Consider the following 21,872-nt stretch of genomic DNA (forward strand, 5'->3'; position numbering starts at 1 on the left):
AATTTACATTTTTTGCATTCATCATAATGTCATTAACAGACCTTCACTCTCAATCACCCCAGCTCGCCTACCTTTACCACGTCACTCACCGCAACTGGATCGGTCTGGAAAACAGCTCCTCTATGTAAGTCGGAGTCTGGCGCTGAATTAGTGTTGGTGAGTGAGGAAGTAAGTTTCTGTGTCCAAACCACTCCATGCTGCTCAGTGAAAGCTATTTCTTAGTGGCCATGTTGTTCTTTGGGTTGGAGCAGGGGGGGCGGTCTGTGAATGTGTGGGGGAATAGGGGGCTCTTGTTGCTCAGAGGGTCCAACCTCGGACTTTCAGCGCTGACCTCGGATCATAGAGATCACGAGATCACTTATGGTCCTAGTGCATGCAGCTGGAAGCATTGTGGCAGGTGGGGGTTTGCCGAAAACTATGAAAAATGACAGTGATGCAGCCTCAGGGCTACACTGTCTGCGGCCACAACTGCACGGGTGCGGGGTCTCTGTCTGTGGGTGTGGGAGATGGGGGGAAGGATCTGGTGTTACCATTCTGGAACCTGTGGGGGATTATGGACAACATGTGTTGCTGGGAGACTTTGGAGGTTGGGTGGGGACTGTGTGTGGGTGGGGAGGGTGTGTTCTGGGGCGGGTTTAGAACATAGAACATAGAACATTACAGCGCAGAACAGGCCCTTCGGCCCACGATGTTGCGCCGACCAGTTAAAAAACAATGACCCACTAATCTAAACCAATCCCTTTTCGTCCATAAACCTATCCACGGATCTCTTAAACGCCCCCAAACTAGGCGCATTTACAACTGCAGCAGGCAGGGCATTCCAATCCCTCACCACCCTCTGGGTAAAGAACCTACCCCTGATATCCGTCCTATAACTACCACCCCTTAATTTAAAGCCATGCCCCCTCGTGCTAGCTTTCTCCATCCGAGGAAAAAGGCTATCACTGTCCACCCTATCTAAACCTCTAATCATCTTATATGTTTCAATAAGGTCCCCTCTTAGCCGCCTTCTTTCTAGCGAAAACAACCCCAAATCCCTCAGTCTCTCCTCATAGGACCTCCCCTCCATACCAGGCAACATCCTGGTAAACCTCCTCTGCACCCTCTCCAAAGCCTCCACATCCTTCCTGTAATGTGGGGACCAGAACTGCACACAGTACTCCAAGTGCGGCCGCACCAGAGTTGTGTACAGTTGCAACATGACGCTGCGACTCCTAAATTCAATCCCCCTACCAATAAACGCCAAGACACCGTATGCCTTCTTAACAACCTTATCTACTTGATTCCCAACTTTCAGGGATCTATGTACACATACACCTAGATCCCTCTGTTCATCCACACTATTCAAAGTCCTCCCGTTAGCCCTATACTCGACACATCTGTTATTCCTACCAAAGTGAATTACCTCACACTTCTCCGCATTAAACTCCATCCGCCACCTCTCGGCCCAGCTCTGCAACCTGTCTAAGTCTCCCTGCAAACTATGACACCCTTCCTCACGATCTACCACACCTCCGACTTTGGTGTCATCAGCAAATTTACTAATCCACCCAACTATACCCTCATCCAGATCATTAATAAAAATTACAAACAGCAGTGGCCCCAAAACAGATCCCTGAGGCACACCACTCGTAACCGAACTCCATGATGAATATTTACCATCAACCACCACCCTCTGTCTCCTATCCGCTAGCCAATTCCTGATCCAATTTCCTAGACTACCCTCAATCCCATACATCTGCATTTTCTGCAGAAGCCTACCATGGTGAACCTTATCAAACGCCTTACTAAAATCCATATATACCACGTCAACTGCCTTACCCCCATCCACCTCTTTGGTCACTTTCTCAAAAAACTCAATAAGGTTAGTAAGGCACGACCTACCCGCTACAAAACCATGCTGACTATCTCCAATCAATTCATTACTCTCCAAATAACTATAAATCCTATCCCTAATAATTTTTTCTAAAACCTTGCCCACAACAGAAGGAAGACTCACCGGTCTATAATTCCCGGGGAAGCCTCTGTTCCCCTTCTTAAACAATGGGACAACATTCGCTATCCTCCAATCTTCCGGTACTATACCAGAGACCAACGACGACCTGAAGATCAGAGCCAGAGGCTCTGCAATCACCTCTCTTGCCTCCCAGAGAATCCTAGGGTAAATCCCATCCGGACCAGGGGACTTATCTATTTTCAAACCCTCTAGAATATCCAGTACATCCCCCTTATCAACTGCAATACTGGCTATTTTACACCCCTGCAACCCAGTGTCCTCCTCAGCTATATTCATGTCCCCCTGCGTGAACACCGAAGAGAAATATTGGTTCAATGCCCCTCCAATCTCTTCCGGTTCCACACACAACTTCCCTCTACTGTCTGTAACTGGCCCTAATCTTGCCCTAACCAACCTTCTGTTCTTGACATACCTATAGAACGCCTCAGGATTCTCCTTAATCCTATCAGCCAAAGTTTTCTCATGTCCTCTTTTAGCCCTTCTTAACTCACTCTTCAACTCCCTCCTAGCCAATCTAAAGCTTTCTAATGCACTACCTGAGCCCTCAAGCCTCATCCGAACATAAGCCTCCTTTTTCTTTTTAACCAACGAATCAACTTTTTTAGTGCACCACGGTTCCCTAGCCCTACCAAATCCTCCTTGCCTGACAGGGACATACCTATCACGGACTCGCAGTAGCTGCTCCTTGAAAAAACTCCACATTTTGGACGTTCCCAGTCCCTGTAATCTCCTAGTCCAACCTATGCTTCCTAATTCTCTCCTAATAGCCTCATAATTACCCTTCCCCCAGCTAAAACTACTGACCCGAGGTTCATGCCTATCCCTTTCCATCACTAAGGTGAACGTAACCAAATTGTGGTCACTATCACCAAAATGCACACCAACTTCCAAGTCTAGCACCTGGTCTGGCTCATTTCCCAGCACCAAATCCAATATAGCCTCACCTCTAGTTGGCTTATCTACATACTGAGTCAAAAAACCTTCCTGCACGCTTTATACAAAAACTGACCCCTCTAACGAGCTAGAGCTATAGCTATTCCAATCAATATTAGTAAAGTTAAAGTCCCCCATAACAATTACCCTATTACTTTCACTCCTAACCAGGATCGTCTCCGCAATCCTTTCCTCAACCTCTCTAGAACTTTTAGGAGGTCTATAAAAGACCCCCAACAGGGTGACCTCTCATCTCCTATTTCTAATCTCCGCCCATACTACCTCAGCAGACAAGTCCTCATCAAACTTCCTCTCTGACACTGTGATACAGTCCTTGACCAATAATGCTACCCCTCCCCCCCTTCTACCTCCTTCTCTACTCCGACTAAAGCATTTGAACCCCGGGACCTGCAACAGCCATTCCTGCCTGGGTTTGGAAGGGTGGGATGTGTGTATTCCTGGGCTGTGGGTGGCGAGCAAACATTAGAACATAGAACTCTACAGCACAAACAGGCCCTTCGGCCCACAAGTTGCACCGATCATATCCATACCTACCAGGCCATTGAACTTTCTATAACTCTCAAACCCATTAAATCCCATGTACTCATCCAGAAGTCTCTTAAAAGACCCCGAGTTCGCCTCTACCACCACTGACGGCAGCCGATTCCACTCACTCACCACCCTCTGAGTGAAAAACTTACCCCTGACACCTCCTCTGTACCTGCTCAACATTTTATAAACCTCTATCAGGTCGCCTCTCAATCTCCATCTCTCCAGGGAGATGAGACCAAGCTCCCTCAACCTATCTTCATAAGGCATGCCACCCAATCCAGGCCACATCCTTGTAAATCTCCTCTGCATCCTCTCAATAGCTTCCATATCCTTCTTATAGTGAGGCGACCAGAACTGCGCACAGTACTCCAAGTGGGGTCTGACGAGGGTCTTATAAAGTTGCAGCATTACCTCCTGACTCCTAAACTCAATCCCTCGATTAATGAAGGCCAGTACACCATATGCCTTCTTAACCACATCCTCCACCTGCGAGACCAATTTAAGAGTCCTGTGGACCTGGACCCCAAGGTCCCTCTGATCCTCTACACTGCTAAGAGTCCTACCCTTAATATTGTACCCCTTCATCCCATTGGACCTGCCAAAATGGACCACTACACATTTATCCACTTTGAAGTCCATCTGCCACTTCTCTGCCCAGTCTTGCATCCTACCTATGTCACACAGCAATTTCTGACATCCGTCCAGACTATCCACAACACCACCAACCTTTGTATCATCGGCGAACTTACTAACCCATCCCTCCACTTCCTCATCCAGGTCATTTATGAAAATGACAAACAGCAAGGGTCCTAGAACGGATCCCTGGGGCACTTCACTCTTAATTCACAGGTTTTAAGTCAGTCCGCCTTGTTGTCCGACGAGGGGCATACACACGATGGGTCGTACTGGGGCTGCTCTTGAATGTTCGAGGGTAGCCTAGTGCTTCATGTCGTTAGTGTGTGCTTAAACTGGGCCAGATGCTGGGCAACACGACAGCTCAGTGACTATCACTGTTTGCTGTGCAGACACATGGATTTGGGCCGGTGTCTGTGGGAGTTTGCGCATTCTCCCCGTGCTTGCGTGGGCTCTCTCCAGGTGCTCCGGTTTCCTCCCACACCCCAAAGATGTGCTATTAGGCTGATTGGAGGTAATAAATTGTCCCTAAATTAGTTTCCCTCAATGTGGAATGCCATAAACAATAGATAAGGGTCATGGGTGGAGGGGGTTACTGGTAATGTTAAAATGGCGGCGCAGGCTCGTTGGGCCGAAGGGCCTGTTTCCCGGGCTGTTTTTGTTCTTTGTTCTTTGTTCCACTGGTGACTGACCTCGGTGCAGAAAAAGACCCATCCACAACCATTCTCTGCCTGCTGCAGGCAAGCCAGTTCTGGATCCACAAGGCCAAAGCCCCTTGGATCCCATGCCCTCTCACTTTTTCAAGAAGTTTTGCATGGGGGTCCTTATCAAACGCCTTGCTGAAGTCCATGTAAACCACATCCATTGCTCTTCCTTTGTCAATGTGTTCAGTCACATTTTCAAAGAACTCAACTAGGCTCGTAAGGCACGACTTGCCCTTGACAAAGCCGTGCTGTCTATTTCTGATCATACTAAACTTCTCTAAATGTTCATAAACCATTCTTTAACCTTTCCATCTGCCTCTTCCTTCAGCCCCATAGAGTGCTACAAACTCTTGCAATATTGTCACATCAGAGTGGTGGGCCTGGGTACTCTGTGGTTACTGAGTTTTTTGCGAGCAGGAGGGTGATGACGACTTGCTAAGCCCTGGTGCAAACTAGTCTGACTCCTACCTGAGCTCTGTATGCGCGCTGGCACCTGTCTGTGTAGTGGGTAAGGGATCTGTAAACACCCATGTTGAGGATCTCTTGCCCCAGGCTTTCCACTGCGGATGCCACCCTTGCAGTGTTATCCTGGGAAGCGCACAAAATGGGCAACAGCTGGTCTACCCGAAAACTTTGGGACTTGTCCCAACAACCTCGCAGTCAGTCCAGTGTCGTTGTCAATCCCTCCTGCATTCCCTGGCTCTGTTGCTGTATCTCCAGCAGCTGAGGGAGGGGTGATTGCAAAGGTGCAGCATGTAGCCTGAGGCCAACAGAGTCCTCACCTCCAGCAGGACCCTGCGTGCCAGAGGCCTCGGACATTCCCTCCTCCACCTGATGTACATTATCAGATGTGTTGTGCTTACCAGAGAGCCATCCAGATACCTTAACCACGAACTTGACCTACAAGTGAGAGTCTCTGGGGTGGTGATTTGCGAAGTGGAAGCTGATGCCAAACTGGTGCCACCTTCAGAGGTCTCTTCACCTGCTTCCTCCAAGGAGTCCTGCAAGCTGTCAAGGGCAGGATGGATGGAAGGGGGTGGGTGGGGTGCACATCAGGGTCTGAGGACTGAGGCCAAGCTCACCACCCTCTATCTTTGCCCTCTCCTGTTGGTTATGGGTATTCTCCTCCTGTAGAGGCAGAAGAAGCCATAAAAAATCTGGTCACACGATTCCTGGGTATGGGGGTGCGGGGGGGGGGGGGGCAGGGGGGTGGTGGGGGGGACCTCAAAGGGCCAGCACGGTGATACTCTTGGTTGGTGGGGGTGGGTGTTTTGTGTGTCGGGGCAGGAAGAATGCAGGAAATTCAGGGTGGTTTAATCTGGGGGTAACTTGGGAGAAGATGCTAGATGGGGGTAAAACTTCACCCTTGCCGCCCGGATGAGGTCATTTATCTTCTTGTGGCACTGCTTGCTGGGTCTCCTGGCCAGTGCCATGGCACTCACAGACATGGCCACTGCCTCCCAGGCTGTTTTACTGTCGTTTCCCCTGGGACGACATCCTGCTGGGGGGAAGAGGGTGTCCGGTCTTACCTCCACTGTGTCCAGCAACCTCGCCAGGTCAGATTTGGAAAAACTGGGGGCTGTTTTTCTCAATGCCATTTCTTCCTGCACTGCCTGCTGACAGGGAGAGTACTGAGAGGGAGGGCGTGTACTGAGAGGGAGAGAGCGTGTACTGAGGGGGAGGGCGTGTACTGAGAGGGGGAGGGCGTGTACTGAGAGGGGGAGGGAGTGTACTGAGAGGGAGAGAGCGTGTACTGAGAGGGAGAGAGCGTGTACTGAGAGGGGGAGGGAGTGTACTGAGAGGGAGAGAGCGTGTACTGAGGGGGAGAGAGCGTGTACTGAGAGGGAGAGAGCGTGTACTGAGGGGGAGAGAGCGTGTACTGAGAGGGAGAGAGCGTGTACTGAGGGGGAGGGCGTGTACTGAGAGGGGGAGGGAGTGTACTGAGAGGGGAGGGCGTGTACTGAGAGGGGGAGGGAGTGTACTGAGAGGGAGAGAGTGTGTACTGAGAGGGGGAGGGAGTGTACTGAGAGGGGGAGGGAGTGTACTGAGAGGGAGAGAGCGTGTACTGAGGGGGAGGGCGTGTACTGAGAGGGAGAGAGTGTGTACTGAGAGGGGGAGGGAGTGTACTGAGAGGGGGAGGGAGTGTACTGAGAGGGGGAGGGAGTGTACTGAGAGGGGGAGGGCGTGTACTGAGAGGGGGAGGGAGTGTACTGAGAGGGGGAGGGCGTGTACTGAGAGGGGGAGGGAGTGTACTGAGAGGGGGAGGGAGTGTACTGAGAGGGGGAGGGCTTGTACTGAGAGGGGGAGGGCGTGTACTGAGAGGGGGAGGGAGTGTACTGAGAGGGGGAGGGAGTGTACTGAGAGGGGGAGGGAGTGTACTGAGAGGGGGAGGGAGTGTACTGAGAGGGGGAGGGCTTGTACTGAGAGGGGGAGGGCGTGTACTGAGAGGGAGAGAGTGTGTACTGAGAGGGGGAGGGAGTGTACTGAGAGGGGGAGGGAGTGTACTGAGAGGGGGAGGGAGTGTACTGAGAGGGGGAGGGAGTGTACTGAGAGGGGGAGGGAGTGTACTGAGAGGGGGAGGGCTTGTACTGAGAGGGGGAGGGCGTGTACTGAGAGGGGGAGGGAGTGTACTGAGAGGGAGAGAGCGTGTACTGAGAGGGGGAGGGCTTGTACTGAGAGGGGGAGGGAGTGTACTGAGAGGGGGAGAGCGTGTACTGAGAGGGGGAGGGAGTGTACTGAGAGGGGGAGGGAGTGTACTGAGAGGGGGAGGGCTTGTACTGAGAGGGGGAGGGCGTGTACTGAGAGGGGGAGAGCGTGTACTGAGAGGGGGAGGGAGTGTACTGAGAGGGGGAGGGAGTGTACTGAGAGGGGGAGGGAGTGTACTGAGAGGGGGAGGGAGTGTACTGAGAGGGAGAGAGCGTGTACTGAGAGGGGGAGAGCGTGTACTGAGAGGGAGAGAGCGTGTATTAACAGGGCGAGCGCGTGTACTGACAAGGAGAGACTCTCCATCCTTGAGGTTTTCATGGAGTTGCCCCTTGTTGTGGCAGATCAGCTGCAGGCAGTTTGGGAGAGCACTCCAGCGAGTTAAATGCAGAGAGAGTACAGGAATGAAATAGAGAATCTGGTGAACTGTTGCAACAACAATAATCTTTCCCTCAATGTTAAGAAAATAAGTAAGTTCTTAAGATATAGGAGCAGAATTAGTCCTAAATTTGAGGAGTTTGACAGATTTTTAATTGGTAATGGGTTGAAAGGTTATGGGGAGAAGACAGGAAAATGAGGATGAGGAGAATATCAACCACGGTTGAATGAAGGAATGGACTTGATGGGCCGAATGGCCTAATTCAGCTCCTATATCTTATGAACTTATTTTGTTGACACTGGAGGAGAGATTATTTTTGTCGCATCAGCTTACCAGATTCTCTATCTCATTCCTGTACTCTGTTTTTATTTAACTTGCTGGAATGCTCTCCCAAAACCAAGGGAATAGTCATCGACATCAGGAAGCATAGTCAAGGACATGCCCCTGTCTACATCAACACGGACAAAGTAGAAATGATCAAAAACTTCAAGTTTTTAGGTGTCCAGATCACCAACAACCTATCCTGGTTCCCCATGCTGACAATATAGTTAAGAAAGTCCATCAATGCCTCTACTTTCTCAGAAGACTAAGGAAATTTGGCATGTCAGCTATGACTCTCACCGACCTTTATGGATGCACCATAGAAAACATTCTTTCTGGTTGTATCACAGCTTGGTATGGGTCCTGCTCTGCCCAAGACCACAAGGAACTATAAAAGGTCGTGAATGAAACCAATCCATCACACAAACCAACCTCCCATCCATTGACTCGGTCTACAGTTCCTGTTGCCTCAGAAAAGCAGCTAGCATAATTAAGGACCCCACGCACCCCAGGAATTCTCTCTTCCACCTTCTTCTGCCGTGAAAAAGATACAAAAGTCTGAGGTCATTTACCAATTGACACAAGAATAGCTGGTTCCCTGCTGCCATTAGACTTTTGAGTAGACCTACCTCGCTTTGAGTTGATTTTTCTTTACACCATAGCTATGACTGTAACACTACATTCTGAAATCTCTCATTTCCTTCTCCATGAATGCCATGTGAGAGTGCATATAGACAAGAACTGTGCACTGACAGGGAGAGAGGATGTACTGACAGGGAGAGAGGGTGTACTGACAGGGGGAGAGGGTGTACTGACAGGGGGAGAGGGTGTACTGACAGGGGGAGAGGGTGTACTGACAGGGGGAGAGGGTGTACTGACAGGGAGAGAGGGTGTACTGACAGAGAGAGAGGGTGTACTGACAGGGAGAGAGGGTGTACTGACAGGGAGAGAGGGTGTACTGACAGGGAGAGAGGGTGTGCTGACAGGGAGAGAGGGTGTGCTGACAGGGAGAGAGGGTGCACTGACAGGGAGAGAGGGTGTGCTGACAGGGAGAGAGGGTGTACTGACAGGGAGAGAGGGTGTGCTGACAGGGAGAGAGGGTGTACTGACAGGATGAGAGGATGTACTGACAGGGAGAGAGGGTGTACTGACAGGGAGAGACTGGTTTAGATTCTTCCATGGGACTCCCTGCTCCAGTGGGAAAACCGGAATGTTTCCCATTCGCATTAGCAGTGCCGCCCTATGGGATTTTCCCACCAGAGCAATACAACTTTCTGCATCACCTGAGTGAGACCCACCGGCCAGACCAGCTATTCAGAGAACTGGTGCCCTGATTCCTGCTGTTACTGAGAGAGTCCCCTCACCCTGACAATGGAAACAGCACACCCAACCTCACAGCACAGAGAGGCATCCTCCCCCCAACCCGGAAAGAATGGGTCACCCCCCCGCCCCCCCCCCCCAGTCTCCGCCCCCCCCCACCATGCATTCATGAAGGTGACCCAACCTCCAGACCCAGAGCCAGGGACCTCAGCACCCCACCCACCCTCCTCCTCCACCCTCCACAAAAGACACCCCGCTCAGCATCATCTTTCAGGGCCTCCCTCTCCGAATACTCTGCTCAGGAACCCCTGTGCCAACCTTGCACCCTGTCGGTAATGTCCTGAACTGGCTCCTTATATTCTGAGGTAAATGAAGAAGGTAAATGCAATGCCAATGTGCCCCTCTGCCGCTACCAATCTGCAGAGGGAGGGTCCCCCAAAGATACTGGGTGTTGTGTGGACTCAGGCTGGGGGCAAGTGGGGTGGGGGGAAGTGGCCTAGGGGGCTACTGGCTAGATTGCCTATTCCCCGGGGTAACCTGAATATCACTCTCAAATAGTGACCACAAGCATCTCCCTTCATACTGGTCTATGAATTGAGAAAACTTTGTAGTGGCTTTTTACTTTAATCGCCATCCCTTGGATAGCTGGCAAGCAACCAAACACCAGAAATACTCCATTCTGCAGAAGGGATTCCCCTTTGTCTCTCTCAGAAGCTGTAGGCCGAGAAGACCCCTTCTGAAGTCAGTCACTTTCAATAGGGTGGGGAGTTCCCTTCTCCACAGCTATTCACTTAGTCTAATTTTTTAACATTGCATTTATTCCCAGTCTCTGAGCCTTCCTAGAAAGCACAAATTCTTGAAAGTCCTTTGCTTTCCTTTGAAAAGCCTTTGTTTTCATTCAATTTAATAGAGAAGCCTAACAAGTTTTTGATTGGTAGCTTAATGGTTTTTGCATAGTATTCAATGTTTATCTTTCCCTTAATAGCTAAATGCATCTGAATTACTCCCCATTATTCAGCAATGTTTATACAAATGGAATTAAGATCACTCAGCTGGACAGAAATTGCCTGCAGCTGAAAGCAGTCATACTCCTGAATTGCAAATGGAAAATTGATGCATTCGCACCCAATGGATGCCGGCCATGAAAGAGGCTATTCACAATCAGACTGTGCAGGTTCCCCCTTGGTCTGTTCACAGTCAGACTGTATGTGGCCTGTTGGCCTGTTTGCAGTCAGACTGGGTGGGTCCTGTTGGCCTGTTCACAGTCAGACTGGGTGGGTCCTGTTGACCTGTTCACAGTTAGACTGTGTGGGTGGGTCTTGCTGGCCTGTTCACAGGCGCACTGTGTGGATCCTGTTGGCCTGCTCACAGTCAGACTGTGTTTTGCCCCGTTCACAATCAGTTCTGCTCTCTGCCTCTTCCCGAACTGCAAGTCTATTTTCCTGAATGTGTGCTTTTAGCCCCATCTGCTGGACAGCAGCCCTTCCAGCAGCACTCGCACCAATTCCTCAACTAGTTCACAGGCTTGCTGGATGATTGGAAGGTGCAAATCCGGAGACCCTGCGATGATCAGATTGGTGAACTCAGGCAACCTCATTCCACCTAACAGCAAATGCTGAGACCTATTACAGCACACTGGCTAAGATCAGCTCATTCAAAATAACATGTAACCAATTTGGCAGCACACTCTCCTCTGTAAACCTGCTCAGTGACAGAGGCGGTCAACCCACCACCTGCTTTTAATTTGAAAATAAAATTCTCTGCAAAATTTGTTTCATCTGGTTGGAATATAGAAGCTCAACCTCGAATTTTTCAGTTCTATTTAACTTAATTGCCATGTTTTACTCCCTCTTCAGATTTTCTCCAACTCTTAAAATGATCTCTGATCCAGAGAGACTGGCTGCTGAGATTTCACTGATCTGCCTCCATGGCCAGCAGGCTGACTCCAATAATCGCCTCGTATTGCTGGGCCTCTCAGTATTACCCTCCCAGGCTCAGAGACCTGACACTCTTGTTAAGTGTTCTAACAGGTGCCGGGGGAGCACCCGGCCAGTAATGTGTCAGGGCAGTCAGTGGTTTTGAGGTGGAGGGTAAAGTCCCAGTAACATCACTTGCAGAAGATTAGGAGCCTTCTCCTCAGAGAAACTGTTACTCTGGTCCTAATCACAGGGCTGTTCATGGGAACTTGCTGTGTGGCAGGTGAAAGGGTGGTCTTGTAGTATTGTCATTAAACTGGTAATTGAGGCTATTACTCTGGGGACCTGGGTTTGCATCCGACCACAGATGGTGAAATTTTGAGTTCAATAAAAAGCTGGAATTAAAAGTTTAGGAGGACCGTGAAACCATTGTCAATGGCGGTTAAAAATCCATCTCCCGCTGTAGGGAAGGAGATCTGCCATCCTTATCTGGCCTGGCCTGATTGTGACAACAGATCCACAGCAATATGGTTGATTCCCAAATGACCATTCAGTTCAGGGGCAATTAGGGATGGGCAATAAATGCTGGCCCAGCTAGTGATGCAAACATCCCATGAATTTTTTTTAAAAAAAATCACTGACAACAGTGGAAATTTATTTTGGATAAATCTGCACTGCCTTGAGGCAAATGTACATTTTCTTAGTTGAACTGCAAACACTAAACATAGTATTGCAGTCTGACCAAGGCTCTATCCAACTGATTGCTTTTTCCATTCCTACAGCAGTGACTTCATCCCAAAAGTACCTTGTCATTCATTGCCAGATTTCCTGATTCTTCACCTGTGAACCAAGAGTTGTTTTGTTTCAAAATGCTGTGGACTCAGGTCATGGAAGGCCCTGTACAAATGCAAGTTCACTTTGTTCAGTCAATTGTCTGCCTTTCAGTAAAGGAGGTACTGCAGCTGAGATACTCTCTATCTGTGCCAAATGTGAATGGTTGGGTTGTACGGCAACGTGACCATGATTTGAATCTTCAGATTTCTTCCCCATGAGGGACTCAGGAACAGGAGGAGGCCATTCTACCTCTCAAGTCTGCCCCACCATTAATGGCTGACCTGAACCTCAACTCCACCTAGACACCACCTTGGTTCCATTTCCCTTGTTACTCCCACCCAATAAAATTCTATTTCTATCTGGAACATTTCAATTGTCCTGTCCCTTTGGGAGAGTGAGTTGCAGTTTTCCATGAAATATACCGTCTGCTTTCAATTCTCGATGACCCAGCTCTGAATATGAGACTGTCCCCTCCACCTTCACTTCATTCAGGATCTTCTCATCAGAGAAGTTTCGGAACAGTCTCATAACTCATTGTCTATATGGTTTGCCCTCTTTTAACCTTGCAGGCCTTAAATTCATTTCTGATAAATCTACACTGCCTCACTGTTAGTATATGTTTTCTTAGCTGAGCTGCCAAACACTGAATGCAGTATTCCAGTAGATATGTTATATGTACATGAATATGATAGGAATGCAAGGACTCGGACTCTGTAATGTATATGGTTTTACTTTAGGCAGGCATCATGATCAGCACAGGCTTGAAGAGCTAAAGGGCCTATTCCTGTGCTGTAATGTTCTTTGTTCATTATACAACTGAACAGTCACCATCTCTTCTTGGTATTCAATACTCCTGAAAAAGATAGTCTTTCTGATCATGGGTGGGATTTTATGGCTTTGCTCAACCCAAAATCTTGAAAACCCGCCCGAAATCTTCCAATGCTCCGTCCCTCACCCGCTCTGAATCCTATGGTAGGTGGACGAGTAATATTCTAGCCCATGTGCTTTTTGATTAATTTTATGGGATGTGGACATCACTGACTAGACCAGCATTTATTGCCCATCTCTAATTGCCCTTGAGAGGGTTGTGGTGAGCTTCTTGAACCACTGCAGTCCCTGATGTGTAGGTACAACCACAAGGTGCTCTCAGGCTGTGTGTGTCCAGTTCCTGTTTCCTCTCGTGCTCTGAGACACTGTAGATCACTGGTTCCCAACCTTTTGCAAACCACTAGATTGTCATTCAAAGCTTTTCATCACGATGTATGCAAGGTGTTTTAAACATTTTTTACAAAGCCAGGCATCAAACTCATATATCAACGGGTATGAAAAACACATGCACACAAATACATTGCATTCACCATAGAACATTTTCCTGCAGTAGATTTACCAGTGGAAACAGCTAACAATTCTCCATTGAGAGGATGTTGATTCACAGACATTAAAGGCAGGTTCCAGGGATGACATTACGAATCAGAGACCTGGTTCAATGTTAAGTTTATTCTGATATTTTGTCCTCAATGTGACAAGCCCTAAATATCCAGTTTCACAAAGATAGGTTGTAGGAAAAGGCACAAGAAACTTTACTGCATTGTTGGACAGTTCTGGGTATTCTGAAACAACTTTTGGCCAAGAGTCAGTCAGGTAGTTGTGAGAAAAAACCCAGCTTTAAGGCACTGTCACAGGGCAGTACCACAAAGCTGCCTCGCTCTCTTGAGGTCAGGTTTGTGAGGATGTCATCATCAAGGCTTCGAAAGGGATTTTGCATCCAGTTGAACTTTGTGTCAGGAATCATAGAATCCCTACAGTACAGAAGGAGGCCATTCGGCCCATCAAGTCTGCACCGATCATAACCCCACATATCTACCTTGCTAATCATCCTGACGTTAGGGGTAATTTAGCACTGCCAATCAACCTAACCCCCCTGGACTGGGAGGAAAGCGGAGCACCTGAAGAAACCCATGCAGACATGGGGAGAAAGAACAAGGCAGTACCCGTGTAGCTGTGTTTTCAAACTTTGCAGGTGCTCATTGATGTCACAGTTCACACTGTTTGGGAATTGTATTTCTGCCATGGCCAAAAATCTGACAGAGTCACAAACAAGTCGTAATTTGACCTCTCACGTTATTTGGCCCATAGCTCTATTTTCTTGATCATTGCTTCTATTTTATCCTGCACATGAAAGACTAGCACTGATTTTCCCTGAGGACTGAGACTATTTGAGTGACGGAAAGTAGCTGCCATATGTGCCAATTTGGTAAGCCACTGGAGTGTTGTCAGAGTTTCAAACTTTGAGTCAAGTAAAAAAATTCATATTTCATGATACAACTGGAAAGATTTGCCAGTATCTTTCCTCAGGGGAACCAATAGACCTTGGTGTGCAAAAGTAGTTGATGGTGATCACTGCCCATTTCATCACAGTAAAAAGTCTGACAACACCAGGTTTTAGTCCAACCTATTTATTTGATAATATACTCGCAAGCTTTCGGGTTAGCCCCTTCGTCTCCATTCACCTGACGAAGGGGCTAACCCGAAAGCTTGCGAGTATATTATCAAATAAATAGGTTGGACTAAAACCTGGTGTTGTCAGACTTTTTACTGTGTTTACGCCAGTCCAACGCCGGCATACCCACATCATTTCATCACACACAGCTGCAAATATTTGCGAATTCAGTGGACAGACCTTGATAAAATTAACTGTTTCAAACACTTCCTCCAAAATGGTCATGATATCAACAGGCATTTTCTTTGTAGCGAATGCCTCCCTATGGATGCTGCAGTGAATGGATGTTGCTAGTGGAGCCACTGTTCTTACACAGATAACAACCTCACTATGTTGGCCTAACATCAAACAGGCCCCATCTGTGCTGACTCCTACTCATTTTGACCAATTAATCCATTGAGAATAATAATATAACATTGATTGTGGTACGTACGAAGTACATCTGTTTTTTCCCCCCATGGATCACCTGCAGTACCTTCGTGAACCAGCAGTGGTCTGTGCACGACAGGTTGGAACCACTGCCGTGGACACTGCCCTTTGTTTCAGGGAATCAGCAAAGAGAAACTCAAAATTCAAAAGGGAGAATCAGAGCAAGAGAAAGGGCAGAGCAATGTGCATCTGAGTCGCAGCAAAGCTTTGTCTGCAAATCCCAGGACGCAGATAATTGCGTCTGAAAGATTACCCATAAAAGACTTATAGATCAGTCAGTTATAGCAGGTATTTCACTTGCTTACAAAAACTTTATGTTACTGGGTTATGACCGCCCTCTGTTGGTCATCCAGGAATCTGCATCACGGACATCTCCTCGAGTACAAAATATTCCATTGCTGTATTATCAAACACATTATACTTGACACAAATTCTCCTGTTTTAAAAATATACACCACACGTATAGCACGCAATTATCAGAAAAAATACCAAGATTGGCACCAAATCATCGCAGCCTCCACGCAGTGTTTCATTACAGAAATAAAGAGGAGAAAGCTTCCAGTTAAACAGTATCCCGGATAAACACTAACTCCTAGAATTCCCAATGACCATCCCTGATAAATGCTGACCCTTAGAATTCCAAATGTCCACCCCGAATAAACACTGACCTCCAGAATTCTCAATGTCTACTCCTGTGTAGACACTGACCCCTAGACTCCTCCTTCACCCAGGTTGATTGCCAGTGAGGTATTGAATTCCACTTTTGTTTCCTAATAAACACGGGCCTCCAGAATTCACAATGTCTATTCCTGTGTCAATACTGGCCCCTAGAATTCCTAATGCCCAGCCCTGATTCACCCCTAGAATTTCCAATGTCCATTCCTGATAAACACTGACCCCCTATAGTTCCCAATGCCCATCCCAGATAAATGCTCACCCCCTAGTGTTCCCAATGTCCATCCCAAATTCACATTGACCACTGGAGTTCCCAATGTCCATTCCTAATCAACAGTGACCTCAAGAATTCCCAATGTCCACCCCCGATAAACACTGACCCCTAGCATTCCCAATGTCCTTCCCTGATAAACACTGACCCCTAGAATTCCCAATGTCCTTCTCTGATAAACACTGACCCCTAGAATTCCCAATGTCCTTCCCTGATAAACACTCAACCCTAGAAATCCCAGTGTCAATCACTGGTAAACACTGACCCCTAGAATTCCCAATGTCCTTCCCTGATAAACACTGACCCCTAGAATTCCCAATGTCCTTCCCTGATAAACACTGACCCCTAGAATTCCCAATGTCCTTCCCTGATAAACACTGACCCCTAGAATTCCCAATGTCCTTCTCTGGTAAACACTGACCCCTAGAATTCCCAATGTCCTTCCCTGATAAACACTGACCCCTAGAATTCCCAATGTCCTTCCCTGATAAACACTGACCCCTAGAATTCCCAATGTCCTTCTCTGGTAAACATTGACTCCTAGAATTCCCAATGTCCTTCTCTGATAAACACTGACCCCTAGAATTCCCAATGTCCTTCCCTGATAAACACTGACCCCTAGAATTCCCAATGTCCTTCCCTGATAAACACTCAACCCTAGAAATCCCAGTGTCAATCACTAGTAAACACTGACCCCTAGAATTCCCAACGTCCTTCCCTGATACACACTGACCCCTAGAATTCCCAATGTCCTTCCCTGATAAACACTCAACCCTAGAAATCCCAGTGTCAATCACTGGTAAACACTGACCCCTAGAATTCCCAATGTCCTTCCCTGATAAACACTCAACCCTAGAAATCCCAGTGTCAATCACTAGTAAACACTGACCCCTAGAATTCCCAATGTCCTTCCCTGATACACACTGACCCCTAGAATTCCCAATGCTAATCAATGGTAAACACTGACCACTAGAATTCCTCCTTCACCCAGATTGGTTGCCAGAAAGGTTTTGAATTCTACCTTAGTTCCTGTGCTTTGCTGACAGCCTGAGATCTGCTCATCATCCAGGCAACCACCAGAAGGTGACAAGCAGCTGCAGGAACAACCAGTAGAAGGAAAGACCTCGAGGATCTGCAAAATGTCAGCTTCTACTAAAGGAGCTGATAGAAAATGTGGAGGCTGAACCTTATGATGCAAGGATGTTTAGGCTATTAGGTCAATGTAACTCTCAGCGGGCATCCTCTTAACAGGGTCATGCACAGTTAGGGAATGATTATTGTCATCATGTCGTATTATTCACAGAATCCCATGAAAAAAACAATCAATTTATCCATCGACAACAGCAAATATTTATTTAAGCCAACCAATTGGCTAAGGATTATTGTAGTCAGAGAATAAATCATTTAACTGAGGAGGTTAGTTATGTAGTTACCTCATTGAGCGACTGAAAAATTAATTATTTACTCAGTGTAAATATATTTATTACATGCAGTCGAGGAATGCTAATTACTTAGGAATATGTTTACTTCTGCCTTGAAGGTATGTTGGGTTATGAATTCATGATTTCCATTCATCATCTATTTAGTTACTGCATTGGCCCATTAATTTCTGCATTAATATTTATTAAAACAAAAAGAGGTTTGGTTAGACTATTGTCAATCAAGCAATTTGTTATTATCTGTCCAGAATCAGAACTGTCACAGCACAGAAAGAGGCCACGTGTGCACCAACTCTCCAAATTAATCATTAACTTAGTGATGCTCTCCAACCTTCTCCCCACAACCCTGCACATTGTCCCTTTTCAGATAACAGTCTAATTCCCTTTTGGATGCTATGATTGAACCTGCCTTTGTCAGGTTCGTTTTTCAGAGACCCTTACGTACATGATGCAAGAGCAAGACACTGATCTGTATAAGAAAACCCAGTCCTTTATTTTCAAGAAAGTACAGGGTTTTTTTGGAGAATTGCTTTACTAACTCAGAACAGTGTTCTGAGCTTAGCTGAGCGATACTACCTTGAACGGGGGGATTCTCCCCCTTTATACTCTTTTTAACAGCAATTAGTCACGTACACACAGTATAACTTCATCCAGATCATGTGCTTAGCAACAGTGAAAAGTACGTACATATACAGTATGTGAGTAAAAATATGTTGAAAACCCACGCCCCCAGTTGCACGTCCACCATTGCTCCAGTATGAGATAGCAACCATTCTCATATATATCTTGGGACATTACTTTGCCCATGAAGTGAATGTTATCTTCTTCAGGCAAGGACAGCATTTAGCCAAGTCCAGCCTAGACTGATTTAATAAAGCAAAAGTTTTGTTATATTTTGTTATTTACAAGGCCAGGGTGACAATTCAGAATAAGGGATTATGCACTGATATCAGCACAAGTTGTTTCGAACAAGGTGCAGTTAATCACAGCTTTAAGCTAATGGAGACTTTTCACTTTATCTTAAAGCAACCAGCTGCATTTGCAATTTTGCAGGAGCTCAGCTTGCAAAACCTTTTTTACAAATGGCCAAGATGATAGGAGATTCATGGGATGTTCACCCATTAACACCTCACCTCCACCATACACTCAGAGCAATGCATTCCAGAACTGAATCATTCACTGTATGAAAAGATTTTTCCTCACGTCGTTTTTGCTTCTTCTGCCAATCACTTTAAATCTGTGTCACCTTTCCTTCCTCCCTCACCACTGTTCAAGGCTCCAAACATTCTTTCAAGTTGAGCAGCATTTCACTTGCACTTACTTCAATTTGGTTTATTGTGTTTGCTGCTCCCAGTGCTGTCATCTCTGCATTGGAGAGACTAAACGTAGACTGGGTGACCATTTTGCAGAACAGTTTTGCTCAGTCTGCAAGCATGACCCCACCTTTCCTGTTGCTTTCCACTTCACTTCCTCACCTCGCTCTCACACCCACATCCTTGGCCTGTTGTAATGCTCCAGTGAAGCCTGGTGCAAGATGGAGGGGCAGCATCTCATCTTCCGGTTGGGCACGGTGCAGCTAAATGTTGAGTTTGGCAGCTATAGATTTAGAATTTTCTTCTCCATCTTAAATGCCTTTTCTAAAAATATCCCATACATGTATTACCTCAATGACCCCCACCCACCCCACACATACACACACACACAAACACACATCCATACCCACACACCCACCCCCTCCCCCATCTGTCTTTTCTTTTCAGTGTTGCTACATCTTATCGCAATCTCTTAGCTAAGTTTAAAATCTAATCTATCTTCAATCATAATTCTGATGAAGAGCCAGAAGGACTCAACACTTTAACTCCACTTTCTCCCCTTACAGATACTGTCATACCTGCTGAGTTTTCCCAGCAACTTTTGTTCTTGTTTCGGATTCCAGAATCCACAAGATTTTGTTTACTTTAAACCTTCTCATTCTCAATCCTTTCACAAGTGGAATTATTCCTCCCTAACTAGATCCCTCATGATTTTGAATACCTCTATCAAATCTCCTCTCAACCATCTCTTCTCCAAAGAAAAACAGTCCCAACTTCTGCAATCTCTCCACATAACTGAAGTTCCTCATCCCTGGAACCATTCTCATCAATCTTTTCTGCCTTCATATCTTTCCTTAGGTGCAGCACCCAGAAGTGGATGCAATATTGCAGCTGAGGCCAAACCAGTCCTTGAGACTGTGATTAAAGCCTAGGCTTGAGGTAATTCCTGGGCCTGGAGACTGTGATTAAAGCCTGGGCCCGAGTAATTCTCAGGCCTGGAGACTGTGATTAAAGCCTGGGTCTGAGGTAATTCTTGGGCCTGGAAATTATGATTAAAACCTGAGCCTGAGGTAAATCCTAGGCCTGAAGGCTGAGGTATTGTCCTAACCCTGCACGGGATGAATATAAAAGTCTATTTCCTCTGGTGGGGAAATCAGGGGGAATAACCTTAAAAATTAGAACGAGACCATTGAAGAGTAAAATCAGGAGGCAGAAAGGTTGGCAGAAATCTAGACCTTTTTCCACTCTCCCCCCCCCACCCACAAGGTTTTGGGGTTGACAAGCTGTCCAGGCTGAGTTTGATAGATTTTTGATGGATACGGCTATCACAGGATATGGAACAGAGACAGGAAAATGGAGCTGAGGCCTGGATTCATCACGATTGAATTGAACGTAGAACAAGCTTGACGGTCTAAACAGCCAGCTCCTGTTCCCAATGTTCCAAACTGGTTTCATGTGTTTCCTCTGCATAGGCTGAATGAGCAAACAATAACACATGGCTAGCACTCTGCAAGGTCCTTCAGTCGATCTCCCTCGCAATTGTTTGTTGTACAGTGCTGTTTGATCAGAGCAGGAGTCCAGGTGGAGATGCACAGAGTCATGACATTTACAATGTGATATTTTATTGCTGAAGTGAGCCTAATTGATACCAAGTAAACATGGGGTGAGGATTCAGTGCTGTTTGGGTAAGGAATTTGCAGGGTTTACAGCCATAGGTCAAAAGTAATTGGATTTTTTTATATTCATTTATGGGATGTGGGTGTCGCTGGCTAGGTCAGCCTTTATTTTCTATCCTTCTGAAATAAGTGATTGGATTGCTTTCTCTTAACTAAGGATGAGGGAAATTTGCTGGTAATTTTTTGATATTTTTCCTCATCTATTTACCTCATGCTCAGTGTCAGAAGCCCTAGACCGGGGAGGGGTGGGCAACCTGCACCCCAGGACTCACTTGCAGCCCATCTAGGCTCGAAATGAGGCCCACAAGACATTTTGGTAACTGTTGTTCATGCGTAGGCTTGCCAAATTCCATTGATTTCTATCTGCACCAGTTTTTTTTTCCTACTAGTATGACTGAAGTGATACACATAAAAAGCAAGAGCAAGTGAAGTGAGGTGTATTGCTGATTGCTCACAACATTGGATACAAAGTGGCTCTCACAGTCAAAGTGTAAATATTCATTTTGATTTACCATTTGAAGTTGATGATAGTTCCATCAATATATGGATGATTAAGCATTTTCTATAACTTGTGGAATATTCAAAGTGTATTAAATGCATTTAATCTTATTCATGGGATCATGGTTTGTGAACAAGCTTGATTTCAAACTTGCAGCCCATTGAGATGAAGGAGACCCACTCATGCTGCCCAAACACCAGCTTAGGTTACTCTTTACTATTCTTGACCATGTCTTTATATACCCAATGTTAGGTTGTTGGAGGAAGCCTCTGTTGAAAGTAAACTCTGACCAGTGTTGTCAGCTTACTGATGTATCACGTCGTTCCTTCACTACCGCTGGGTCAAAATCCTGGAACTCCCTTCTTAACAGAACAATGGGTGTACCTGATGGTGAGAAGGCAGCTCACCATCACTTCCTCAAGGGCAATTAGGGATGGCCAATGAATGCTGGCCTAGCCATCCTGAGAGTTTTTTTCAATCCACACAAATCATATTTCACCTCACTTCCCAGGCAAGAAAGCCACAGGATCAAGTGAAAGTTAGTTTTGCATCCAGTTCCAAATTGCTCTTCACTGGGTAAGGTTAAAATTGCCCCCATTAACTTTGAATATTTATTGTGCTTCTTTCCAATCAGACAGCACATCAATGGATATACTGCCGAAACAAATTGTGGGCCCGATTCTCCCATTGCAACCCGCAACTTTTCTGGTGGGTCTGGTCGGTAGAATCGTGTATCAGCCATTTCGCAGGATTTGCAT

This window comes from Carcharhinus amblyrhynchos, chromosome 16, assembly GCF_965287045.1.
Source record: "Carcharhinus amblyrhynchos chromosome 16, sCarAmb.v2.hapA, whole genome shotgun sequence".
Taxonomy (NCBI): domain Eukaryota; kingdom Metazoa; phylum Chordata; class Chondrichthyes; order Carcharhiniformes; family Carcharhinidae; genus Carcharhinus; species Carcharhinus amblyrhynchos.